The 16,836-nt window shown below is 41.0% G+C and overlaps 1 protein-coding gene across 1 annotated transcript in view; it reads right to left on the bottom strand.

Moving 5' to 3' along the window:
• Positions 1-16,836, bottom strand: part of DNAJC5 (DnaJ heat shock protein family (Hsp40) member C5) — a 30,736-nt gene that overhangs the window by 11,355 nt on the left and 2,545 nt on the right. Inside the window, exon 2 of the mRNA XM_082292776.1 lies at positions 4,461-4,528. The gene's annotated coding sequence lies outside the window, so the exon portion shown is untranslated. The remainder of the gene's footprint in view (positions 1-4,460; positions 4,529-16,836) is intronic.

Here is a 16,836-nt window from a genome sequence, read left to right as displayed (position 1 = left end):
TAATTTGTATTATCTATCTCAGAAATTACATTAAAAAAAACAAAACAAACTTCCCCACAGCTCCCAAACCCCAGTCCCCCATCTTATCACCAACACCAGGTCAAACAGAATCCTTAGATAAATCCAGTGTGACCAAGCCTGTGCATTCCACAAGGATAGAGGCAATGTCTGCCCAGAGAACAGATCTCCTCTCTTGTAATTTAAAGTTGTGAATCCAACATTTAACATGCATTCTAGTTAAAATCATGCTAGTGAACATGGATTAACCTCCTGCTCCACATCCAAATGTAACAGACCCCAAAGGTGTCCCCTTTGCCATGCCAGGACTAGATCTGGTTATGCCTTCTCCCATCCTGAGGAGATCAGCTCTGCTGTTCTTTAGCTACAGAACTGCAGCCAGGATGAGCATCCAAGAAAAGACTACTGGCTATTTTTGGATTATGTCATTACAATTAGCCCACACCAGATTATGCAGCCTTTGAAAAAGATATTTAAAGCACCGGACTTTTCTAATTTAACTCTATGTCTTATATAAGAAAGTTAATAACTTCAGCTTTCACAAGGCTGGCTGAAAGCAACACACTCAGCCCTCACCCTCTGCACTGCCTGGGTGGAACTGTGACCTCACAGCTCACAAACCCACAGCTCTGCTTCCAGCAACACATGGGAAGAGTCACACCCACACAAGGGGGACCAAGTGACAAGGATGTGGACAGACACGTCACCACTGGCATGTTCAGCTCAGACCCTGCTGTTGATTCTCTGCCTCACTTGGCCTCTCTGCCTTTACATTCATTTAACACTGGGCACCAGCTCCAGTTGTTCTAACTGGAATACACTGGCTAAACCAAACTCTCATCGAATCTCCTTCAAGAAGCCTTTGGCACTTCTACCCAGTTTAATTTAAAGCTTCCTATAGGAAGATATAAATTATTACTATTAATAATAAATAGTCTAAACTCTAATTCTCAGGCTAAAAATTCAAACTACACCCCAAATCTGGAAGGTGAATGTGTGCGTAGGGAGTGAAAATCCTTTCTTTGCAAGGACACTTCAGTACCAAAAGCTTTCTGTATGGGAGGAAAATTACCGAGTGCTGCAAGACACAACACAAACAACTCACTTATTTCGGCACAATCTGATTCAGGGAAAGGAAAACCGTATTTCAGGAGAGAAACTGCACACCCAGGCACACAGCAGACACAACCCTCTGGGACAGCCTTTCCCAAAGGCAGCCTCCCAGCCCCCTCTGCCCTGGAGCTGAGGTCAAAGACCCATGATCCTCATATGTCTCTGGTAATCTACCTAATCACACCAGCCTGCTCCCACTGCTTCCCAGGCTCCCTGCTCAGCTCCTCCTGCTCTGTGACCATCATCACTTCCTCCCACCCTCCTGGGAACCTCCCTGAAGCTCCAGCACACCAGTCCCTGCCAGCAGCTCCCTGCCAAGGAGTGTCTGTCACTACTGCTCTTGGACAGGGACCTGAGAAGTCGGGGGGGTGGGGGGGAAAGCAGCCTGATTGGAATTTCACATGCTGACTTAGCCCTTCCAAGGAAGATACTGCTTCAAGCAGGAGCTTCCAGGGCATTATGGACATTTTTCCTAAAAGCTGCAGCTCTATTTAAACATAACAAACTTCCTGTAACATCAACCCAACATGCCCTTGGTGACAGATGCTGCAGATCACAGCCATACACCATGTTCTGCTTAACAAAATCTCTGCTGATAAATTAGGGTCAATTTGTTTAATAAAAATGAATTTGGTTTACCAGGCAGTATCTATCAGTCTGCAGGCACAGGGATACAATTCCACACTGCTGCAGCCTTAATTGCTTCCATCTGAACAGTGCTGGGGATCCACAGCTCAGTGTAATGGGATGTTAACATTTATTTCTCCAAACTGGTATGAAATGGACACATTGGCCTTGGCACAAGAGTGGAGGACAAGGCAGTGATGGGAATTCATCTGGGAAGCTTTTTACTTAAGGGAACAGAGGAGTATTATTACTAGGAATGCAACCTTTGGCTTCTTAAATATGAAACAGACAATAAAGGTGCAAGCTATTTAAGTTCCGAGTTTTCCTAAACCTGGGTATCATTTATCCTGCTGTTTTCACACGTGGCTCTAATTCACAGTCCTGAAAGCTGCCCTGTATTTTTAAAAACTGTTGTGTTCAGCAGCAACAAGCCATCTGCTCCCTTTTCTAACCAAGCAGGATGCCCTGAAGAGGTTTCTCTGGGAAGGCTCTGGAGAAAGGTAATCTCCTGGATTAACCAGCACAGTGTTTAACCATCTGTGTGCCACAATGTCCTGCCTTAGTCAGCTCTATCACAACAGGCAACTGCTTTCAGCAGCACCAGGTAAGTACAATTGGTACCACCTCGCTGAAAAGACTCAGATTAAACCTGACAGGTTATTTATGGAAGTCATCCTTAATGTTCTAAATATATCCATGGAAAATTCAACCTTAGAAACACTGATTTTCTTTCCATCTTCCCAGAAGAATCCCATCAAGTTTCATGAAACTGGTGATACCTTAGTTTCTGCCAGGTCTGCTGACCCTTTTGGAAGCTGTATTTAACTCATGAAAAAGGCAAAGGGTTATTACAGCCAAGAAAAAAAACAATAGTTCTCTGCCAGTTTAGGGAATTAAATACTCACAGAACATCCCAAAGAATGTCTGCACTGAAAAGGATGACAACAGATCTGGTGGCCAGAAGCAGGGAAGGTGGAATTAAACTCCATTTGATCTGCTGCAAGATGCTGCAAAGAATTTCCATGGAAGTTGGCAGTGAGGGGGATCAATTTTCCCAAGAAAACATGCTGAGCTGTGTGGCAGAATGGAGGGAGAAGGTACTGACACTGCTCACACAGACAGCAGGTGTTTGGGACAACACTGAACCACCACTGCTGGGTCCAGGAAGAACTACCTTGAAGTAAAGGGATGGAAGACTAATTCCATGGACAATACCCACAAAATGTCAGTGTTGTTAGCTTCTGGAAGCAGACTAACAGCAGTACTTCTCATCTCACTCCAAGGCTGAAGCACTGAGTATTTATTCAAGAACAAACTTCTGGAAACTGTAATCCTCAAATATCACTTTTCCCATCTCCCCCTGTGTAAGTCACACAGGCACCGCTGTCCCTTGAATTTCCTTGCTGGAGGAAAGACTGCTTCAGGAAGGAGTTGTGGCTGTTCAGCTCCACTGATCAAAATCAGAAGGGGCACAGGAAACCAAACAATGCTAGCTTTAAAGATATTACAACAGCAGGACACTGGGGCACAATCTCCAGAATTCTCATTTTCTCAGTGTCTGTATATTCATCAGTTTAAGTTCCTAAAAATAAAATAAAATAAAATAATAAAATCACTCCCTGAATGGATGTGGCAATGCACAGACCTGTACACAGGTGCTATTCACAGCATTACAGAGAACTGTCTATCTGCAGTGTGGGGAATCTGGTTGTAAACAGCTGTTCCAGAAACTGAACCCACTGTAAAGGAGAAAATCCACCTCCTCCTGACACTGTGAATGACACCCACTAGACACAGGATAATGACAGGTTATTAACCTTAATGGATACTCTCTTTGCAAAGGAGTTTCGTTAAAACCAGTGCACAACATCCTCCCAGTCTTCCAAAATATGACCAGTAACACAGAGAATAGAGAAATCCCTGAAAGGGAAAATAAGAACCAGAAGCAATGACCCAGACAGGAGAAATGCTGGGAGTGCTGGACAGAGGGAGGTCGCTGCTGTCCCAGCTCAGCCCAAACCTTCACATGTCTGTAGCACAAACTACCAGGAATGCTGTCAGGCCCTCTACAGTTACAGTTTTAAATGCATATTAAAAGATGATTAAGAGTCCAACTTGGAAATTATGTTTTGCCAGCACTTACAAAAATAATGTCTAGTCAATACTTTATTACACGACTTTAGAAAGCACTTGAGTATTTTAGGAAAGATTTGGATTCCACAAAGCACTGCTGCTAAGTGGTAAAATATAATGCTGGTTAAAGCTAAGATTTCAGCTTTTCAAAGATTTCCAGTGCAGAAAATTCACTACAGGTGTTAATCTAAAACAATTATTCTATCTCAACCAGTATTTATTAGTAAATGTCTAAATAAAACCACTGAGCCTGAAAGCACTTCAGTAAATATTGATTTGTCACAGAAAGGAAAAAGCACCACTGGCCTCCACATCCTGTCCATCTGTCTCAGAGTCACTTAGAGTTGTCCTCACAATCTGGTATTTTTCAAGGGAGAAAAAAAAAAATTTAAAGGGGAGACGAGAGAAGCACACACAAGATAGTGTTACCACGAAAAATATGAGGTGTTTTAGGCTTGGCTTCCTGAGGTAGTAAGAGGTTTTTATAGGAAATTTTGAACTTTGTTTCCTCAGCAATATTTTGCATTTAAATGAGAAGCTACAAGAAGTAAAAAAAATCCAGAACTTACCTGGTGTCTATTTCGAGTATTCTACGGTAAGTGATAACAACCTTCACACACTTCTAAAACTGATTCTCCTAAAGATAAAACAAAAGCAAATTAGTTGTTCACCAATTCTGAAGTTGATGGCTCATTGAAAAATTATCATCACACTATTGGACAGTAAAAACACACAAGTGTTTTATAAATATTTGTACCATAGTAAGTCCCCACAATGTAAATACTTGTCTTTAGAAATAATAAACTGTCAAAATAAATGACAAATATTTGAAAACAGATTCAAGGCCTCTACGGCGTGATCTATCATTTCAGTCTCTTTTCCCCAACCTGTTATCATGGGAAAGACATGACTCTGAGACACACCTACCCAGCTGCACGGAAACTCTAATAACCATTATCTGTTTAAGACTTTGGGCTTTTTCAACTTAGGCCTTTGTGAATATCTGCACTGAGAACACGAGAAGCATGTTTTTCAAGTCTTGGTAATCTGTTGTGCTCTTAGAGAGAGACTGTAAAGCAGCTTAGCTAACACAGCAGACCCCAAGCTCCAGCACCGGAGCAGCAGGCACAGCCTGCTCTGGGGAGCAACACCAGCTCCTCTTGCCAGGACAAATTTCCACCAAGAAAACAGCAGTGTCATTCAATTCACACTCCCTCATCCTGAAGCAGATCACCCAAAGGAAAAAAACAGTCTCATTTTGGCGTACAAGGAGGGAGAGAACCTGAGAGGACCCAGCAGCACACACAAGGTCTTTCAGCGGTCAAGGCTCCAGATCAGCCACCACAGGGAAATAACAGAGCAAAGGGGCAAGAGCAGCCTAGGAAATGCTACATGATGCTATGGAAAAAATCAGGGAAAATCACTGCAACAGATTAAAACACCTTTCTGATTAAGCAGCCACAGGACACATCTAACCCACATCACCAATTATAAAGTCACTTACGTATTAGATGACTGAACAATAAACCTCGCGAGCAGAACTTCAGAGCAGCTTTTACCTGGCAAGTCATTGCTTAATTGTCATACAAACCCTTTCAACAGCTGTCCGAGAACAAGCTCTGAATGCACTTGAGAAATAAACTCCCCATTGAATTAATAATTAGGCCTTTCACGGGCTGGAAGGTTCCAGCATGGCAAACAGAGATGTTGGGAATACACCCAGGGAGCTGCTGGCATTGCTGCCCACAGCAGTTGCTTGTTGCCATCTGTAAGAAGCTGCCTGATCCAGCAACACATCCCTAAGTGGGTATGAATGAAACAACCAACAATTCAATAATCAGTTTATTGTTAATGGATCTGTTTAGTTCCTTTGATAGGAACTAGCAAAGGACTTTTCCTGAATAATGACAGGGCAGGGAGTTAAACTTTCCCACTCAGAGCCTGTGCAACACTAGAGGGTGGACTAACTCCCCAAGGAAAAATGTCCTATTTTGTGAAGCTATAGAAGCTCCCAGGTCCTCTGCCCACAGCTTTCTTCATTAAAAAGTAATCCACAACAAGAACATTCTTTAAGCATTCATAAAAAGCTGAAGATTGTTAATGGTGTTGGCAACCAGATTTATGGCTTCCTACCCAGATGAAGACCACTTTTAATTGTGCCACTGATTCTCTTTCAGACAGCAGCTCCAGATCCAGGTATGTTGACAGTCAAACTATGTTCAATTTGTGGAAATAATATGAGTAGAACAGCAGAAAAAAGCAAAGTCTAGATGTACTTTGGAGACAAATGTACTAGAAAAAATGAGCTATCCTGCTAAGGTCAGAATTGGGCATATAATGATGTAAATATCATACAATGATGTGCGGATAGAAGGTTCAAATACAAGATTCTGGCCCAGGCCTCATCAAAACTCCATCAGCAGAAAAGTTAGTATTTTTTACAGCACATATATATATATATATGTATATATAATAACCAGCCATATAGAGACTCAAAATATACAGAGAAATGTTGTCTCAATCTGGATGCAAGCAGCAATACTTCCTTCAGTCTCACAGCTATGCCAATACCAAGTTTCATTAAGAGCAGGCAGCCTGATTTACAGCTGAAAATAACCAAACAAGACAAAAATAAATTCCCAAGGAAACAACTTCTTGTAAAAATCAAAGTATACGAGAAACGCATGCCAGCCACTTCACATCCTCCCTTCCCCAGTGCATCCTCCCTGCCAGCACTGAGCCAGCCCAGCACCTCCCAGGGGTTCGATCCCTCAGCTTCTGTTGCAACTGGCATTCCAATTTAGTGACTCAGGAATGTTTTGATCTCCCTAACCAATCTCATTATTCAGCAGGCCAGATCCACTGACCCAGAGCTCTACATAATACCCTGTTTGTAATTACTTGTAAATATCCCCCTTCCTTATTACATGATATTCGCAGTCCAAACAAAAGCAGAGAAAATGAAAGGACAGATGCTGGAAAAGGAACTGGAGCATTCAAAACCCACAGCAGTGCATGACACCCAGTTCAACAACACACACAAGAAAGAAGGAAGTCTGCAGAGGGGAATATATACCTGTTTAAGAATCAGAAAATACAGAAATGAGTACGAAAATGAGATGAAAAAAGATTAAAGAATGATGAAGACAAGAACAAGCAAAGCTACACAAATGCAAACTGAATTCAGCAACACATTAAAAAGGTGGTAAGTTTTGTAACATAAAGGAAGAAATTTGCTTGGGAGGTTGTGTGTTCTTGCAACCATCTTGTTCATAGCAAAACCAGCTCTTCCAGCCTTATTTCTCCTGCAAATTTGAATCCAATTTATGTACTGTTGTATCTTCCCCATATACTGGAACCATAAATATGCTCAGCACCCTTTCCTCCTCTAACCTAGAGACAGATACTCCCTTTTCTTTCCAGAAATCAGGCATGTTCTCAGCTCTACAGGACAAAAAGCACATGTCTTTCTTGAGAACACAAACCTCTCCTGAGAGATGCAGGTGAACCCTTTTTACTGAATAATTCTACTGACAGAATTGTCCTCATCCTGCTCTATATGTTGTTATCAGAAAGGGGGAAGTATCTTCAGGATACATTGCTTCATAACCCATCTCCATCATGGACAGGAACTGTTATCATGGTTAGCAAGTATTTAAAGAAATAATGCTGCAATTAAGGCAAATAAAATAAAGTAAATCAATATACAAAATAGAAACTCCCAAGTCTTTATTTTCACACCCTTACTTGCTTATATGACTTGCAAAATGAATCATTACTGGAAAAACAATGTGAAAAAGCTGAAGGCAAAGCAGTCTGGCTAACAAGTGCCTGCAAAAGACCACTACTATTTTACAGCACTCTTCTTCTCCCTGTAGCTGTCTCGAAATAAAGATTTTTAACCTATTAATTGGAGCACTAACATTTACTATTTCATTAAAGCATCCAAGAGTGTGTTTTGGTGTTGCTTATATTTCTTATATCCCAAAAGCCTTTCAGCTGAATTTTGCTATTCAGTTCATGACCTTTTGATAAAGATCATGTGAGAGATTTCATATCCATCAAAACATTCTGTTTTAACATATAGGCCCTGATGGAAAGCTCAGTATCCAGGGAATTAATGTAAATGCACACATCTCCTAGAAAAAAAGAACTTTATTGTGTTCAAGTCCATCTGCCTTGGGAACAGAGGACAGGTCTCCTACACTGAAAGACTGTGACACTAAAAACGTCACTAAATTCTCTGGAGTTCTTTTAAAAAATAAAAACACAGAGCTTTTAAATAATTGAAATCCGGAACAATACCATTTTTCTGCTAAATTCAAGTCTGAACTCATGTAACATCCACCTGCTGACTGCAAGAGAGGTTACACTGAAACGTGTGACAAATTTAACTACAGCGACACAGTGTTGTTTCTCTAATGAGCTTAGCAGATTAAAATGTAACCATTTAAGTCTGATTGACCAACCTGTTATAAAGACTTGTGACCTTGTACCCTACACAAGAGTAAGATTCGAACCTACTAAAGAAGGTTTTCCATATTAGGGGAGAAAATACTAAGTATTGGATTTGCATTTTCTATCCTCTCTCCTCAATTAAAATAATTACTCTAAAAACCTGGGGGTGAGGGGTTAGTGGATGCCTTACTTAGGATTTCATTGCTCCTATTTAATCCCTCAGCAATATTAAATTATTGTTTATGACATCACAGCACTTTATGTGCCGAGTGCAAGTATCACAAACTGCATATGGCTATAAAAAAACCCTACATCTGCTTACTCAGTTAGTTCAAAATCTCTGGAAAATCAGCAGCTCTGTTTGCTTTGCTCATTATTACTCTTAGTTTTTACTCCCTATAAATAGTTTTTGAATCATTGTGACTACTCACAGCAAGTTCACTAGAACAAATCAGCCAACCCACAACATTCCCTGCTGTGGGTGGAGTGATGCTGATGCCACTTCTTCTGGAGAAAAAAATACCTTAAACTTCTTCAAAGGCATAAAGCCCCATTTCTGCTAATGGGTTGTATGAAGTACATCAATAAAAAACCCTCATACTGCTAATGATTATATCAATATAGTCTAACCCTTCAAAAATAAAAGAACTCTTGGAACAGATGGGTCTGCTCACATAAAAATGAGATTTACGCTACTATGTCACACCTGTAGGTAAGACAACTAAAGGCTTTTAAATAGGAATAAAAGAAAAAAGAAGTCTATTGTCTCATTTAAGAAAAGGTTGAGAAAATCTCATCAGTTGTCAAAACATGAAGCCCTTGAGAGAGTGTTACAAAAAGAGAATTTAAGGAGACAACGTTGATCCAAGCAGCCCCTTTTTACAGCACAGGAGGCTTTTGCCTGGTCAAAGAGAAGGAACAAAGTGAGGTTACAAAGTACAGCAAAAAAGCCAAACAAGCAGTCTGAGACACAAAAGGAACAGACAGGAACACATCTTTCAAATTACAAGTTGGTTGGCAAAGGGCAAGAAAAAGATTTATCCAAAATTAACTTGAAAGGGCAGGGGAAGGTGGCTCCTCTCTGTGCTCATCAACAGCAGCAGGAGATGGAGGGGAAAAAAGTTCTTTCCTATTTTCTTTTCCTATCAATTGTGAGGCAGATGAAAAGGTAAATGAGGGTTTCCCCCTACACACAATTTAAACAATTTAGAAGTATGGCCTTACAAACTGCAAAACATATACCAAAATTATTTTACACCTACCTTGGTGTTAGAATTGCTTTGTTCTCAAATAGACACCATAAACACTCTTGGCAATTTCAATCATGGACAGTTCTTGTTAAAGACTTTGAAATAAAGACTTTATTTTAATGAGTAAAAAACCAAAAAGGAAGACCAGCTTATAGCAACAACACAAGGCAATACCTGTATCTAAAATGATCCAGTCTGGTGCTTCCCTTTTGAGAAACTTCACCTATTTTCAGATTATTAATCTCTGTTCTTTAATGGTTGTCTCCCACCAAGCACACAAATCTTGCACTTCAAAAAGTTATGAATAAAAAGGCAAAACAAGCAGAATTGAACAGCAGAACTTACAAAGAATTTATATTTTCCAGAAACAACCACCCAGCCAGGTCAGGAACAGAAAAGCCAAAATGCCTTTATACGATTACCAGGAACCCAATGTCACTGCCTCTGTCAGAGCCTATTTCACAGGACATTAGGTTTTATTCTCAAAATCAAGCTTATTTATTTAATAATACAAGCAGAAAGTAAACTTCCCCCACCATTTACTTTTACCTCTTGTATCCAATCAGGTCCTCCAGCCTAAGATGATGCATAATTATTCAAGCAGCACATGTATCCACTCAGTTAAGTTCCAGAGATTATTTCTTCTGCAAAGTTAAAAAATTAAGTATATCTGAAGATCCTCTCTTCTCCTAATTGCTCAACTGGATTTCCCCAGTTTTTGTGGAGGGTGGGGAAGAGACTATTTCATTATTTCACTTCCTTACAGAAACTGAACAATTGGTGTCGTAAAAGATATTTTAGGCTTGAAAAAAACAACGATAAGCCCAAATAAAAACAAAACCAACAAAACATCATCGCGAGTAAGTAAGGGGTGCTCTGATTAGAAATGGGGCACAGGCTGTAGATGAAACTCCTCTGACTACTGTGAGGGGTGAGCACAAACCCAAACAAACCAATACCCCCAGAGACTATCTCCAGGATACAGAGATATATAGATATAGATATATATGTCATGGAAGACATTCTTCACTTCATGCCACAGATTCCTCCCCTCTGGATGGTGTCAGGTGTTACAGAAAATGGTTTAAAAGCCACAATTATACGAGTTTCGTACCTGCCCCATTAAAATCCCCAGCACGTGGACATTCAGAAGCATGAAAGGAGTTAAAACTACAGAATTCCATGACAAAACCTGAACTGACCAGTACAGTTTGTGTTACGCAAACTTTTACTTGTTTTGGCAGGAAAATACAACCAAGTTCCTTTTTGAAGGCTGGGTGACACCAGAGGTGACACCTCCGTTGCAAATATTTCTGTTTCTTTTCAGGTGAATTAAACCAGAGCCCATGTCCAGGGGCAAACGCACAGTAAATCACAGCAGAAAGCACCTTGGGGTAGAGAACACATTTATTCCCAATGATTTTCCCAGTGATCCCAAATTCATCCCTATGAATACAATGCTAATGTCACAATATTCTTGTAATATCCCCAGAACATTACCCAGTACACTCCCTGTATGTTGGAGTCAGCTCTTTTAGCTACAAATACCCAAACAAATCACAGGGCTGGATTAAAAACAGTTTTAATTTAAACTGGCATTCTCTTACAGGAGACAAACTCTTTGGTATTTTCTAACCATACAGTGTGGTTTCACCAACAAAAAGATTTATTTTATACTACTCCCTCACAAACCATAACGATATTTATTTCCCCTGTTCTCTCACTCTGCATACATTTAATCTGCAGACTGCCTGATGAAGGATGTCCTCAGTTCCACCACTCAGTCTAGCAACAGTATTTCATGGCTGCTTAAAAAAGAAAAAAACAAAGCCAGTCCATAATTCAGAAATAATAAGGCAACAAAGAATGTATTTGTCCTACTGATTTTCCCACTACCTCATTGGTGATTTAATAAGAAAAGACACAGCTTGAATTTCAGACCATAGACTTAGTTTGAAAACCTGACACTTCAGGAAAAACCATGTTCAGACTTTAATTGTAACTGAGTTTTCTAACACCGTAATTGGGTAAGAATTAGAACACATATAGATTTTAAATACTAGGTTTTCAGACAGGAGTCACATCTCAGAGGGCTTAGAACCAAAAGGCCACTATTATACTGGGGCATAATTTAATCACTGCCATTCCCAAGGCCTTCCAGTTTCAGCACAAAGTATGGAATTACCACATTTAGTCTTTTTTCCACCTAAATAACTGATAATAAAGTCAGAAAACTCTATGTATAATTTTTGTGACTGATGTTTTTATTTCTTCCTCTGATTTTCACTAACACTGGAGTGTGACAGATGTCTCTTTGCTCTGCCTGTACCCCTGATGTATTGCCATCAGTACAATGTCAAACCAGGGTCATTCCTACCTGTATTCCCCAAACCGAGGGTATGTCCTCCTGGAGATCCTTAACAGGAACAAAATTAGTTGTAAAATAGCACCTTTCCTCATTTAGGGTTATTTCATAAATAATATTCTATACATCTACACATTTAAACAGCCTCAGAACAGCAAGAAGAGTGAATGTCATCATAGACCCTTTTTAACAGCAAGAGGGACTCCCTGGCCTTCATATGGAAAACATCAATGGAACAAGTCACAGGAAGAAATGTGGTTTTCAGACAAGCTGCAGGAAAACAGGGTAAGGAGTTGTGCATTACAGGACAACCATAGGAGATGCTGGGTTTTCATCATCCAGGATGTTGCATCCAACATATATTCCAGGCCAGGCCCATAAAGTCATGTTGCCTGCTGGCTCTCTTATCCAAAGCACTCAGGGAAATAGTAAGGCAGGCTTGGGAAAATACCCTGTGCACCTTCCAAGCACCTTCTGATTAACTCTGCCTGCCTGGTTTTCCCAAGTCAATTGCGAAGAGCCAATGCTGCGCGAATTTAAACGCGCAACAAGAACGAAGTGAGCGAGTGTGGAAATCAGGAACTTTGTAGGAAAAGAAAAAATGAGATATTTATTAAGGAAAAGAAATGTTTTCACTCGTTACTGTCCAGACAAAAATATCTCTATTGAACATGCATCTATTTTACTCTGTGATAAAAATGGTCTACTCCAAGCAAGAATGTTATTTCCCAGCATTAACATCAGGGCCTTCAGAAGAAGGACTGACTGACCAGTGGTTGGTCAAATCAAACCCCAAAATGATACAATAAGTTTTCTAAAGAAAAGAAAAAATTCTAAAAACTCTTCAGACCCTATTTTTCCTTCACCACTCAGATTAGAAGAACTCCAAGACACACCTCAGAATCATACACGCGGAGAAAGCAGGGTCCCTATGTGACAGAGCTCGTTAGGAACCACACAGAAAACATTCCTTGAGTTCTCAAAGAACAGCAACTCAGAATGAACCTGGAACTTAAGTCTATTCATTGCTCTGAACAGTAACTGAATCTGGCCTTTAATTTCAATTTAAAACAGGAATATATCTGGTTATAGCTTCCCAGAAACAGGTCACCTCAGATTTCAGTGGATTTCATGGTCCCTTCCCTCCTCCTCAAGGAACAGCAGGCAAAGAGATGCCAGGAGTGCTGGGAAGAGTGTAGGATCCAGGACCTTCAATCAAGGTGCCACCAACCACTCCAAACCTCTTCCACAGCTCACAGTACCCGTCAAGGGCCCCTGCCCAAAATGCCATGTAGATCAAATCAGGTGAGGCGTATCAGATGGGTCCAACGTATCAGACCAAAGCTGTCACCAGTCTGACCTGGAACTACGTCGGGATAACTCCAGTCCCTGGTGGACGTGGACTAGAGCAGATCTTAAAAAAAACCAAACCTACCACTGCTTCAATTCCCTGTCCAGATGATTTCACAGGGATCCCACATGGCCTTTCTGAAAGCACGTGAACACTTATTAATTTTATTCCCCGTCCACCTGCCTTTATCACAATGTCACGTCTCCCAAAGACAGACTGCCACACTCCAGATTCTGAACAGGAACTTACACATCCCATTTTGTCTGCTCATCCCCCTTCCTGTACTTCTAACTATCAGAAGCAAGAGCATCAGCTTCCATGATGACATTAGAACTACAGAGAAGAAAAATGAAGACATCCCTTAAAATATTTTTAACAACAATCCCTTAATTGCTTACTCTCAGGAAATGCTGGAAGCAACCTGAAATTATAAATATATCACTTGATGGGGCCTAGCCTTGGTAGGAGTTTCCTGCACCTGGCATATTCAAGATTATGGCAGATATTACCATTAGTAACTGCCCACAACATCTGGAGTTTGGATCCCAAGTCCCCCGCCTCTCTACAAGCAGCTTGAAACCTAATTATGTGTTTCCAGTAAATGTCCCTAAATCCTCAAGCCATGAGAAGGAGATTCGTAAGGAAAATTCCCTGAAAACTGACCCAGGCAAAGGCCCACATAAATAAAACTGCACAGCAACAGAAAAACCTGCTAAGATATAAAATAAGTAATGGCAGATGGAAAGGAAAAGATTTCTTCAAATTTTCATTTGAAGTACAGCCAAAAAACTAAAGACATAAAAGGGGAAATGCAAAGAGAAGACCTCTGTGAGTTTCTGCTTTTTGGAACTGCATAATAGGTCACTGTAATGACATCAGAGAACTCTGGGCTTCTCCTTTCCCCACTGCAAGACATGAGCACTCCAGAGGTTCTGTATATTCAGTTTTTCTACAGATTGTTCTTTAAAACCACAAAGGTTCCAGAATCCCTGACACCGAACACAACTTTAGTAAGACCCAGATGAAACCAAGGAAGGACTGTGAACCAAAGCAGAAGCAGAACGGTGTAAGTGCTCCTAGAGCGAGCTGTTAAAACCAGTTCCTGACAGATAAACAAATAAATATTCTCAGAGGGAAAGAGGAAGCACAGAAGGCAGCAGGGAGAAACATGGGGTGCTGGTGCTTTTCTGTCACTGGTCTTAGATACTGCCTGTCATTGCAGCCAGATCCACTGAACTATTTTCTTGCATCACTCATTGGTCAGAAGCCATCACCACAAAAATACAGTTAATGAATGCAGACTTATGTCACAAAACAGAAAAAAAGATTTCTTAGTGATGCTTTGCAAAGAGGTAACCAAATGCCACTGGGTTTTTTGTTTGCTCAACCATTCACCCAACAAAGTTTAGATCATGGCACTGAAGTATATTAAAAAGAAAAATAAATAAAGAGCCCAATCTTTCATTGAGAAACTCTATTCTCATTACAAAACCCTTGAGCAGATTATGAAAGAGGAGATGGCAGCTGCTAATTTAACTTAGGCCTAGAGGACTCGTTCCGTTTGCACCCCTGTGCACCACAAACCTTCAATTTTCTCCTTTCAATACTTGCACAAGAAGATGAGAAACTTGCACCCAGAGGAAAAAGGCACTTAAATTTTACTGAATTTGGCCCTACAACACACTGGCACTGAAAACACTTCACCATTAATGAAAGAGGCAGAAAAGGGCTTTAAAAAGGCACATTTCAGTGCAATGCAGATACAAGATAAGTGGAATTAGGAGGAGTTGCCAGGACAGAGGAAATTTGAACATATGCTAAAACAATCTTTTTCATGTTCTCCCAAAAAAACCCCTATGTATCACCAATGCATTAAACCCCCACAATTAATGCCACTAATTAGAATTAACTACTCTATGCACAAGAAAAATGGTAACCCTTTTTACTGGCTACCATCACTTTCTTAAAAACATTTAAGCAATCTTTTGGGGCACTTTCTGGAACAGGTCTTTCTCTCAGTTTGCATGGCCCGAAACAGGAAGCAAAGTGCCTCTGAAGGTAAAACATGCACTTTCCAACAACTGTGCTTTGTACGTTTTTATTGACTAAAACAATATTTCAACTGAGCTTCTAAGGAAATCCTAAGATATCACAACATTCAAACTCCTTTCTTTCAAGACTCAAAGCAGCCACTGGTTAACCAACCAGCATCACCACAGAGCATCAGTACTTCTCAATTCAAATCACTTCAATTATCAGAGCACCTGGAAAACAACTTCTTTAGGTTAAAAGAAACAGTGCAATGCTTCGCTTTGGTCCTGGGCATTGGTAATGTTCCTCATCCCTCCCTCTGGATTCTGCCATGACCCATCTGTCCCATGGCCCAGGTGGCCACACCTGAGACAGGGGATGGGCTCACTGCGGGACTCTGTGCCATCTGCTGATAAGGTGGGGGTCACCTCACACAATCCCAGTGATGGCCCAGCTGCACACTCCCACTCCTGGAAAATGTCTTTTCCTCAGGCCGGTGGGGAGCGACAGAAGATCCTCATCTTCCCAGGCAGAGGCAAAGCCAAACAAAGAAGACTTGCACAGCTCAAGAGCAAACTGTGAGGGAAATCAGTTAATGTATTAAAACTACCTTAAATTAAGCCCCCTGTTTGTGGTTTGACAGGAGAGCAGTGAAGTTACCAGCAGATGCCGGTTTCATGCTCTGGGCAGGTACTGGAGTGCTCAGTCCGGGTATAAGCTCTGCAGAAATGTTCTGGCAACCCATTCCCAAACATACTGAAAAATATTTTGATCTGGTTATTAACATTAATGGTCCTTAAAAAAAGATTAAAAACTGCCAAACTGCTAAGAGGAAAATATGGGAAATATCAGAGGCCAGTTACAGCACTGTTGTTCTAAGTCAAGTCATTCAATGGATAGACAGGGTCTGCTGAAGGCCCTTCCAGCCTCCAGTTGTGCCTGCTTTCCCAGAGAGGATATTCTGGCAACTGAGTTCATAAATTCAAAAAGTAAGAGTCAGAACAGCAACTTTTATATTTAACCTAAAACATGATTTCTTAACTAATCCAGTTAGACTTCCATTCATTTTCCTTATCACACTGCTTAACACAGACAAAAAAAGAGGAACTACAATGAGTAACAGCATCAGTGCTGACAACCACCACCTGCCAAATGCAGAAGCTGTGAGGCCAAGGGGTCTCAACATCAACATTCGTGCTGTCAGGCTCGTGGAATCCCAGACTGGTTTGGGCTGGAAGGGACCTTGCAGATCATTTAGTTTCAGCTCCCTATCATGGGCAGGGACACCTTCCACAAGACCAGGTTGCTCCAATCCAGTCTGGCCATGAACAGTTCAGGGACGGAGCAGCCACAGCTTCTCTGGACAACTTGTGCCAAGGCCTCGCCACCCTCACAGAGTGAGAGAATTCCTCCCTAGTAGTTTTCTGTCAGTGTGAAGCCATTCCCCCTTCTCCTGTCACTCCAGGGGCTGGAGTCTTTTAGGCACTGGA

Source organism: Coloeus monedula (genome assembly GCF_965178545.1).
Source record: "Coloeus monedula genome assembly, chromosome: 17".
NCBI classification, from domain to species: Eukaryota; Metazoa; Chordata; class Aves; order Passeriformes; family Corvidae; genus Coloeus; species Coloeus monedula.
Note: the sequence above shows the minus strand (reverse complement) of the source record. Positions and strands in the feature narration are given on the sequence as shown.